General features: G+C 42.3%; 1 long non-coding RNA gene across 1 annotated transcript in view; it reads right to left on the bottom strand.

Moving 5' to 3' along the window:
• Positions 1 to 11,831, bottom strand: part of LOC149976510 (uncharacterized) — a 989,396-nt gene that overhangs the window by 560,899 nt on the left and 416,666 nt on the right. The window lies entirely within an intron of this gene.

The following is an 11,831-nucleotide window of genomic DNA, read 5'->3' as shown; positions in this document are numbered from 1 at the left end:
AGAGACAAAGGAATAAACAGCGAAAACAGAAAGATGGCCTCTTGTTGTGTTCCATTCTGATTGGCTCACTCAGCTAGAATGGGGATTGGGTGTTTTATCCACTCTCTATTCTTCAAAGCATGAAGTCCATGCATACCAAATGGTGATTAGATTATTTCATTATAACCCGATCGCCCAAAATCACCTGGTGCCAACGATGTTTCTAATTTCCTAGCCACAGTCACCCAGTCATTTGGATTGTGAGGCCGTATTCAGGTATGTACCACTCTCTCTGACGTATCACAGCTTCTGGTCCGTCATCTTCTGATGGGAACTCATTTCATTGGACTACAGAGCACAGATTTAAAACCAATGTGGAAAGATCTATAATAACAGTGTTATAAACACGACAGCTGTTATAACGTACCACGACAGCTGTTATAACCTACCACGACAGCTGTTATAACATACAAGGAAAGTTGTTATAACCTACCACGACAGCTGTTATAACCTACCACGACAGCTGTTATAAGACACCACGACAGCTGTTATACCATACCACGACAGCTGTTATAACATACAAGGAAAGTTGTTATAACCTACCACGACAGCTGTTATAACCTACCACGACAGCTGTTATAAGACACCACGACAGCTGTTATAAGACACCACGACAGCTGTTATAACATACCACAACAGCTGTTATAACATACAAGGAAAGCTGTTATAACATTCAAAGAAAGCTGTTATAACCTACCACGACAGCTGTTATAACCTACCACAACAGCTGTTATAACCTACCACAACAGCTGTTATAACATACCACGACAGCTGTTATAACCTACTACAACAGCTGTTATAACATACAAGGAAAGCTGTTATAACCTACCATGACAGGTGTTATAACATACCACAACATCTGTTATAACCTACCACGACAGCTGTTATAACCTACCACAACAGCTGTTTTAACCTACCACAACATCTGTTATAACCTACTTCGACAGCTGTTATAACCTACCACGACAGCTGTTATAACCTACCACGACAGCTGTTATTACATACAAGGAACGCTGTTATAACCTACCACGACAGCTGTTATAAGACACTACGACAGCTGTTATAAGACACCACGACAGCTGTTATAACCTACCACAACAGCTATTATAACATACAAGGAACGCTGTTATAACCTACCACGACAGCTGTTATAACATACCACGACAGCTGTTATAACCTACCACGACAGCTGTTATAACATCTGTTTCTCTCTCCCTGCTTCTCTCTCTCTCTACTTCTTTCTCTCTCTCTGCTTCTCTCTCCTTGCTTCTATCTCTCTCTGCTTCTCTCTCTCGCTGCTTCTCTCTCCCTGCTTCTCTCTCTCTGTTTCTCTCTCTCTTTGCGGCTCTCTCTATGCTTCTCTCTCTCTAAGCTTCTCTCTCTCCTTCTCTCTCTCTAAGCTTCTCTCTCTCCTTCTCTCTCTCTCTAAGCTTCTCTATCTCTCTGCTTCTCTTTCTGCTACTCTCTCTCTAAGCTTCTCCCTCTCTGCCTCTCTCTCTGCTTTTCTCTCTCTCTGCTTCTCTCTCTGCTTCTCTCTCTGCTACTCTCTCTCTCTAAGCTTCTCTCTCTCTGCTTCTCTCTCTGCTTCTCTCTCTCTCTGCTTCTCTCTCTAAGCTTCTCTCTCTGCTTCTCTCTCTCTTTGCGGCTCTCTCTCTGCTTCTCTCTCTGCTTCTCTCTCTCTGCTCCTCTCTCTCTCTATAAGCTTCTCTCTCTCTGCTTCTCACTCTCTGCTTCTCTATCTGCTTCTCTCTCTCTCTCTCGCTCTGCTTCTCTCTCTTTCTCTAAGCTTCTCTCTCTTTGCTTCTCTCTCTTTGCTTCTCTCTCTGCTTCTCGCTCTCTGCTTCTCTCTCTGCCTCTCTCTCTCTCTCTCTCTCTGCTTTTCTCTCTATCTCTAAGCATCTCTCTCTTTGCTTCTCTCTCTCTGCTTCTCACTCTGCTTCTCTCTCTGCTTCTCTCTCTCTCTGCTTCTCTCTCTTTCTCTAAGCTTCTCTCTCTTTGCTTCTCTTTCTCTTTGCTTCTCACTCTCTGCTTCTCGCTCTCTGCTTCTCTCTCTGCTTCTCTCTCTCTCTCTCTCTCTCTCTGCTTCTCTCTCTTTCTCTAAGCTTCTCTCTCTTTGCTTCTTTCTCTCTTTGCTTCTCTCTCTCTGCTTCTCTCTCTCTCTCTCTGCTTCTCTCTCTCTGCTTCTCTCCCTGCTTCTCTCTCTCTCTGCTTCTCTCTCTCTCTCTGCTTCTCTCTGTTTATGTCACTGTCTGTCTGTCTGTCTGTCTGTCTGTCTGTCTGTCTGTCTGTCTGTCTGTCTGTCTGTCTGTCTGTCTGTCTGTCTGTCTGTCTGTCTGTCTGTCTGTCTGTCTGTCTGTCTGTCCCTCGATCTCTGATGAGAAAGGGGTCTAGGTTGGAGATAATGCTGTCAGTACCTGTGGTGTCTGTTGTTGTAGTGTAGGAAGCCAATAGCTGTGGTTTCTAATCTGCTGCACTATGAAGGCATAAAGGTATAGGCTAAATCCCAAATGACACCCTATTCCCTATATAGTGCACTACTTTACACCAGGGTTGGCACCCTAATCCCTATATAGTGCACTACTTTACACCAGGGCTGGCACCCTATTCCCTATATAGTGCACTACTTTCGACCAGAGCCCTATGCAAGAAATAGGGTGCCATTTGGGACGGCAACAGATGGGAAGCCAATGAGGGGTGAGCTAACCTACTAATGATACAAAATTAAATGTAGCATTTCTAAAACCCCACCTGGTTGTTTATCCCTCTGGGGATGGAGGTTAGCAGAGCAAAGAGAGAGAGACACCACCGCCACATGCCGGCCCACCTGGCCCCCACCTGGCCCCCACCTGGCCCCCACCTGCAGCCAGCCATCGGACGTGTCCCAAACGGCAACCTATTCACATAGGCAGTGCACTGCTTTTGACCCGTAGGGAACTATGTCTGGAATAGCCTGTCATTTGGGATGCGTGTTGTCACAGACTCAAAGTGTTTAGGCGTTGGTGCTGATAGTGCCACTGTGCATTGAACCGTATAATTGCAGTAGGTTGTGATAATCCCATCTCTCTGAGGTCTTTTTTGGTATTCAGCTATGAGCACCGTTTGTGCAAAAAAAGATCCCACATCGACACCAGTAGAATCACCAACGAGGTTGTCTATCATGATAACACAAGCAGATGGAAAATGGCAGAGAGAGAATTTTATTCTAATGATAATTAACATTTAAAATATCTAAAAAGGTAGCAGTTTGCAACAAAAGCAGCTGTGTTTAAAAAACAGATATGATGTATGGAAATGTAACTCAGAAGGAGGGCCTATGAGCTAGCCACACTAAGTTGGAGAGCGGTTTGGGACTAATATCCACATTTACCCCATTGATACTCCATAATGTGATATTTATATTTTAAAATGACGGTCTGGATGCAAACGGATTTCAGCAAAGTATTGTGTCATTCATCGTGCAAGACATGATGAGAAATGATGACAGCACTGACATACCAGGCTGTGATTCAGACCAGGCTAGGGCTGTTGTTGACCTGACATAACAGGCTGTGATTCAGACCAGGCTGTGATTCAGACCAGGTTAGGGCTGTGTTGACATGACATAGCAGGCTGTGAATCAGACCAGGCTAGGGCTGTGCTGATGTGACATAACAGGCTGTGATTCAGACAAGGCTAGGGCTGTGTTGATGTGACATAACAGGCTGTGATTCAGACCAGGCTGTGATTCAGACCAGGCTGTGATTAAGACCAGGCTGTGATTCAGACCAGGCTAGGGCTGTGTTGATGTGACATAACAGGCTGTGAATCAGACCAGGCTGTGATTCAGACCAGGCTAGGGCTGTGTTGATGTGACATAACAGGCTGTGATTCAGACCAGGCTGTGATTCAGACCAGGCTGTGATTAAGACCAGGCTGTGATTCAGACCAGGCTAGGGCTGTGTTGATGTGACATAACAGGCTGTGATTCAGACCAGGCTGTGATTCAGACCAGGCTGTGATTAAGACCAGGCTGTGATTCAGACCAGGCTAGGGCTGTGTTGATGTGACATAACAGGCTGTGATGCAGACCAGGCTAGGGCTGAGTTGATGTGACATAACAGGCTGTGATTCAGACCAGGCTGTGATTCAGACCAGGCTGTGATTCAGACCAGGCTGTGATTCAGACCAGGCTGTGATTCAGACCAGGCTAGGGCTGTGTTGACCTGACATAACAGGCTGTGATTCAGACCAGGCTGTGATTCAGTCCAGGCTAGGGCTGTGTTGACCTGACATTACAGGCTGTGATTCAGACCAGGCTAGGGCTGTGTTGATGTGACATAACAGGCTGTGATTCAGACCAGGCTAGGGCTGTGTTGATGTGACATTACAGGCTGTGATTCAGACCAGGCTAGGGCTGTGTTGATGTGACATAACAGGCTGTGATTCAGACCAGGCTAGGGCTGTGTTGACCTGACATAACAGGCTGTGATTCAGACCAGGCTGTGATTCAGACCAGGCTGTGATTCAGACCAGGCTGTGATTCAGACCAGGCTGTGATTCAGACCAGGCTAGGGCTGTGTTGACATGACATAACAGGCTGTCCTGAACGTCATCCTGTAGTTGCGGTTCAACGTCTAGCTTTGACTTACCTTTTGTTGAGTTGTCAACTAACGTGAATTCAACGTGAAATCAACAAAAGATTTCACAAAGTAATTGGATTTAGGTTAATAAAAGCTGGGCGAAAAGAAGACAAAATGCTTTTTGTAAATCCAATTAGTTTTCCAGGTTGATTCAACATCATCACGTCGAAACAACGTTGATTCGACAGGTTTTAGCCCAGTGGGATCCATTAGGGACACATGCACTAGGTCTGGAGCAGCAGAGTGCAGGAAGTGCTCTCATTACTTCACTGCAGTAGGACCATGGCTTTAACAAAGAGTTAGTCATTACTTCACTGCAGTAGGACCATGGCTTTAACAAAGAGTTAGTCATTACTTCACTGCAGTAGGACCATGGCTTTAACAAAGAGTTAGTCATTACTTCACTGCAGTAGGACCATGGCTTTAACAAAGGGTTAGTCCTTACTTCACTGCAATAGGACCATGGCTTTAACAAAGAGTTAGTCATTACTTCACTGCAGTAGGACCATGGCTTTAACAAAGAGTTAGTCATTACTTCACCGCAGTAGGACCATGGCTTTAACAAAGAGTTAGTCATTACTTCACTGCAGTAGGACCATGGCTTTAACAAAGAGTTAGTCATTACTTCACCACAGTAGGACCATGGCTTTAACAAAGAGTTAGTCATTACTTCACTGCAGTAGGACAATGGCTTTAACAAAGAGTTAGTCATTACTTCACTGCAGTAGGACCATGGCTTTAACAAAGAGTTAGTCATTACTTCACTGCAGTAGGACCATGGCTTTAACAAAGGGTTAGTCCTTACTTCACCGCAGTAGGACCATGGCTTTAACAAAGAGTTGATCCTTACTTCACTGCAGTAGGACCATGGCTTTAACAAAGAGTTAGTCATTACTTCACTGCAGTAGGACCATGGCTTTAACAAAGGGTTAGTCATTACTTCACTGCAGTAGGACCATGGCTTTAACAAAGAGTTAGTCATTACTTCACTGCAGTAGGACCATGGCTTTAACAAAGGGTTAGTCCTTACTTCACTGCAGTAGGACCATGGCTTTAACAAAGAGTTAGTCCTTACTTCACTGCAGTAGGACCATGGCTTTAACAAAGGGTTAGTCATTACTTCACTGCAGTAGGACCATGGCTTTAACAAAGAGTTAGTCATTACTTCACTGCAGTAGGACCATGGCTTTAACAAAGGGTTAGTCATTACTTCACTGCAGTAGGACCATGGCTTTAACAAAGAGTTAGTCATTACTTCACTGCATTAGGACCATGGCTTTAACAAAGAGTTAGTCATTACTTCACTGCAGTAGGACCATGGCTTTAACAAAGGGTTAGTCATTACTTCACTGCAGTAGGACCATGGCTTTAACAAAGGGTTAGTCCTTACTTCACTGCAGTAGGACCATGGCTTTAACAAAGAGTTAGTCATTACTTGACTGCAGTAGGACCATGGCTTTAACAAAGGGTTAGTCATTACTTCACTGCAGTAGGACCATGGCTTTAACAAAGAGTTAGTCATTACTTCACTGCAGTAGGACCATGGCTTTAACAAAGAGTTAGTCCTTACTTCACTGCAGTAGGACCATGGCTTTAACAAAGGGTTAGTCCTTACTTCACTGCAGTAGAACCATGGCTTTAACAAAGAGTTAGTCATTACTTCACTGCAGTAGGACCATGGCTTTAACAAAGGGTTAGTCATTACTTCACTGCAGTAGGACCATGGCTTTAACAAAGGGTTAGTCATTACTTCACTGCAGTAGGACCATGGCTTTAACAAAGAGTTAGTCATTACTTCACTGCAGTAGGACCATGGCTTTAACAAAGAGTTAGTAATTACTTCACTGCAGTAGGACCATGGCTTTAACAAAGAGTTAGTCATTACTTCACTGCAGTAGGACCATGGCTTTAACAAAGAGTTAGTCATTACTTCACTGCAGTAGGACCATGGCTTTAACAAAGAGTTAGTCATTACTTCACTGCAGTAGGACCATGGCTTTAACAAAGAGTTAGTCATTACTTCACTGCAGTAGGACCATGGCTTTAACAAAGAGTTAGTCATTACTTCACTGCAGTAGGACCATGGCTTTAACAAAGAGTTAGTCCTTACTTCACTGCAGTAGGACCATGGCTTTAACAAAGAGTTAGTCATTACTTCACCGCAGTAGGACCATGGCTTTAACAAAGAGTTAGTCATTACTTCACTGCAGTAGGACCATGGCTTTAACAAAGGGTTAGTCATTACTTCACTGCAGTAGGACCATGGCTTTGACAAAGGGTTAGTCCTTACTTCACTGCAGTAGGACCATGGCTTTAACAAAGAGTTAGTCATTACTTGACTGCAGTAGGACCATGGCTTTAACAAAGGGTTAGTCATTACTTCACTGCAGTAGGACCATGGCTTTAACAAAGAGTTAGTCATTACTTCACTGCAGTAGGACCATGGCTTTAACAAAGAGTTAGTCATTACTTCACTGCAGTAGGACCATGGCTTTAACAAAGGGTTAGTCCTTACTTCACTGCAGTAGAACCATGGCTTTAACAAAGAGTTAGTCATTACTTCACTGCAGTAGGACCATGGCTTTAACAAAGGGTTAGTCATTACTTCACTGCAGTAGGACCATGGCTTTAACAAAGGGTTAGTCATTACTTCACTGCAGTAGGACCATGGCTTTAACAAAGAGTTAGTCATTACTTCACTGCAGTAGGACCATGGCTTTAACAAAGAGTTAGTCATTACTTCACTGCAGTAGGACCATGGCTTTAACAAAGAGTTAGTCATTACTTCACTGCAGTAGGACCATGGCTTTAACAAAGAGTTAGTCATTACTTCACTGCAGTAGGACCATGGCTTTAACAAAGAGTTAGTCATTACTTCACTGCAGTAGGACCATGGCTTTAACAAAGAGTTAGTCATTACTTCACTGCAGTAGGACCATGGCTTTAACAAAGAGTTAGTCATTACTTCACTGCAGTAGGACCATGGCTTTAACAAAGAGTTAGTCATTACTTCACCGCAGTAGGACCATGGCTTTAACAAAGAGTTAGTCATTACTTCACCGCAGTAGGACCATGGCTTTAACAAAGAGTTAGTCATTACTTCACTGCAGTAGGACCATGGCTTTAACAAAGAGTTAGTCATTACTTCACCGCAGTAGGACCATGGCTTTAACAAAGGGTTAGTCCTTTTATCCACTCGTTTTATACAGACATTTCACAGAGATGTCTATGGCGTGCAACTATCTCTGTCGCCGCCCCGCTCGGACAGAGAAAATAACTCATTATTCATCACATTCCCAAATCAAAGTGTGTTTTGTGTATTCTCTCATTCACTTTATTCTTACTCTGATAAAGTGTATTTCCCCTTTAATAATCCCATTGGTTCGGGTTAAGATGACATGCTGTGGGAGAATGGGAGAGGTAACCAGTCCTTCACCCAGCCTTTGCACAGTTCAACTCCCTCCACAACACCATGGAGCAATTCTTCATTCTTGCAGTTGGTCATGTAGGAAACAGTTGGCCAGGCAGGCAGGAGTTGGTCATGTAGGAAACAGTTGGTCAGGCAGGCAGGAGTTGGTCATGTAGGAAACAGTTGGCCAGGCAGGCAGGAGTTGGTCATGTAGGAAACAGTTGGCCAGGCAGGCAGGAGTTGGTCATGTAGGAAACAGTTGGTCAGGCAGGCAGGAGTTGGTCATGTAGGAAACAGTTGGTCAGGCAGGCAGCAGTTATTAAGGTAGGCAGGAGTTGGTCATGTAGGAAACAGTTGGTCAGGCAGGCAGGAGTTGGTCATGTAGGAAACAGTTGGTCAGGCAGGCAGCAGTTATTAAGGTAGGCAGGAGTTGGTCATGTAGGAAACAGTTGGTCAGGCAGGCAGGAGTTGGTCATGTAGGAAACAGTTGGTCATGTAGTCATACGGTAGCTGTTGGCCAGGTAGGCAGAAGTTGGTCAGGTAGGTAGCAGTTGGTAATGTAGGTAACAGTTAGTCAAGTAGTCACCAGGTAGCTGTTGGTCAGGTAGGAGGAGGTTGTTCAAGTAGAAGGCAGTTGGTCAAGTAGGAGGCAGTTGGTCAGGTAGGAAGCAGTCGGTCAGCTAGGAGGCAGTGTACAGGAAGTACCAGATCAATGTGGAGCTATATACACGAAGAACCAGTACCAGATCAATGTGGAGCTATATACAGGGAGATCCAGTACCAGATCAATGTGGAGCTATATACAGGGAGTTCCAGTACCAGATCAGGAATGAGGTATTTGAGGTAAATACGTTGCATTCGAAAAGTATTCAGTCCCTTTCACGCTTTCCACATTTTGTTATTTTACAGCCTTATTCTAAAATGGATACAAAAATATATTTTCCCTCATTAATCTACACACAATGCCCCATAATGATAAAGTGAAAAAAGATTTGTAGAATTTAAAAAACAATTTACAAAAAAAAAGTATAATCTGAAATGCTTTATTTACTGTACATCAATCAGTATTCAGACCCTTTGTTATGAGACTCGAAATTGAACTCTGGTGTGGGAAATTTAATGAATTGGACATGATTTTGAAAGGCACACACCTGTCTATATAAGGTCACACAGTTGACAGTGCAGGTAAAATACCAAGTCATTTAAGTCGAAGAAATTATCTGTAGAGCTCCGAGACAGGATTGTGTCGAGGCACAGATCTGGGGATGGGTACCAAAAAATGTCTGCAGCATTGATGGTCCCCAAAATCACAGTGGCCTCCATCATTCTTAAATGTAAGAAGTCTGGAACCACCGAGACTCTACCTAGAGTTGGCCGCCCCGGCCAAACTGAGCAATCGGGGGGGGGGGGAGGGCCTTGGTCAGGGTGGTGAGCAGCAACCTAATGGTCACTCTGACAGAGCTCCAGAGTTTCTCTGTGGAGATGGGAGAACCTTCCAGAAGGACAACCATCTCTGCAGCACTCCACCAATCAGGTCTTTATGGTAGAGTGACCAGACGGAAGCCACTCCTCAGTAAAAGGCACATGACAGCCCACTTGGAGTTTGCCAAAAGGCACCTAAAGACTCTCAGACCATGAGAAACAAGATTCTCTGCTCTGATGAAACCAAGATTAAACTCTTTGGCCTGAGTGACAAGTTTCACGTCTGGAGGAAACCTGGCACCATCCCTATGGTGAAACATGGTGGTGGCAGCATCATGCTGTGGAAGAGGATCTGCAGAAAACAATGGGAGAAACTCCCCAAATACAGGTGTGCCAAGCTTGTAGCGTCATACCCAAAAAGACTCAAGGCTGTACTCGCTGCCAAATGTGCTTCAACAAAGTACTGAGTAAAGGGCCTGAATACTTATGTAAATGTAAAATTGCTGTCTTTTATTTGTAATAAATGTGCAAAAATATCTAAAAAACGGTTTTCGCCTTGTCGTTATGGGGTATTGTGATGTCGTTATGGGGTATTGTGATGTCGTTATGGGGTATTGTGATGTCATTATGGGGTATTGTGATGTCATTATGGGGTTATTGTGTGTAGATTGATGAGCGAAAGGAACTATTTAATCCAATTTTAGAATAAGGCTGTAACGTAACAAAATGTGGAAAAAATCAAGGGGTCTGAATACTTTCCGAATGCACTGTATATACATGAAGGCAGGGTAAAGTGGCTAGACATGAGTACAGATAATGATGAGAGCAAAATAAAGTGGCAGCAAATGATGAGTGCAAAAGTGTGTGTGTAATGTGCAAGTATATTTTTGTGGGGGTTTTGTGTGTGAGTGTCAACGTAATGTGTGTGAGTGTGTATATAGTGTGTATATAGTGTGTATATAAAGTGTAGTGAGTGTGTATATAGTGTGCATATATAGTGTAGTGAGTGTGTATATAGTGTGTATATACAGTCTAGTGAATGTGTATATATAGTCTAGTGAGTGTGTATATAGTGTGTATACAGTGTGTATATATAGTGTAGTGAGTGTGTAAATAGTGTGTATAAATAGTCTAGTGAGTGTGTATATAGTGTGTATATATAGTCTAGTGAGTGTGTAAATAGTGTGTATATTTAGTCTAGTGAGTGTGTATATATAGTCTAATGAGTGTGTATATAGTGTGTATATATAGTCTAGTGAGTGTGTATATAGTGTGTATATATAGTCTAGTGAGTGTGTATATAGTGTGTATATATAGTCTAGTGAGTGTGTATATAGTGTGTATATATAGTCAAGTGAATGTGTATATATAGTCTAGTGAGTGTGTATATAGTGTGTATATAGTGTGTATGTATAGTCTAGTGTGTGTATATAGTGTGTATATATAGTGTAGTGAGTGTGTAAATAGTGTGTATAAATAGTCTAGTGAGTGTGTATATAGTGTGTATATTTAGTCTAGTGAGTGTGTATATATAGTCTAATGAGTGTGTATATAGTGTGTATATATAGTCTAATGAGTGTGTATATAGTGTGTATATATAGTCTAGTGAGTGTGTATATAGTGTGTATATATAGTCTAGTGAGTGTGTATATAGTGTGTATATATAGTCTAATGAGTGTGTATATAGTGTGTATATATAGTCTAGTGAGTGTGTATATAGTGTGTATATATAGTCTAGTGAGTGTGTAAATAGTGTGTATATATAGTCTAGTGAGTGTGTATATAGTGTGTATATATAGTCTAGTGAGTGTGTATATAGTGTGTATATATAGTCTAGTGAGTGTGTATATAGTGTGTATATATAGTCTAGTGAGTGTGTAAATAGTGTGTATATATAGTCTAGTGAGTGTGTATATAGTGTGTATATATAGTCTAGTGAGTGTGTAAATAGTGTATATATATAGTCTAGTGAGTGTGTAAATAGTGTATATATAGTCTAGTGAGTGTGTATATAGTGTGTATATAGTGTGTATATATAGTCTAGTGAGTGTGTATATAGTGTGTATATAGTGTGTATATATAGTCTAGTGAGTGTGTATATAGTGTGTATATATAGTCTAGTGAGTGTGTATATAGTGTGTATATAGTCTAGTCAGTGTGTATATATAGTCTTGTGAGTGTGTATATAGTGTGTATATATAGTCTAGTGAGTGTGTATATAGTGTGTATATATAGTCTAGTGAGTGTGTATATAGTGTGTATATATAGTCTAGTGAGTGTGTATATAGTGTGTATATATAGTCTAGTGAGTGTGTAAATAGTGTGTATATATAGTCTAGTGA

The sequence above is a fragment of the Oncorhynchus mykiss genome, chromosome 17 (genome assembly GCF_057628025.1).
Source record: "Oncorhynchus mykiss isolate SJ-2025 chromosome 17, ASM5762802v1, whole genome shotgun sequence".
In the NCBI taxonomy this organism is placed as follows: Eukaryota; Metazoa; Chordata; class Actinopteri; order Salmoniformes; family Salmonidae; genus Oncorhynchus; species Oncorhynchus mykiss.
The sequence above is the reverse complement of the archived record's forward strand: the minus strand, read 5'-3'. Positions and strand labels throughout refer to the sequence as shown.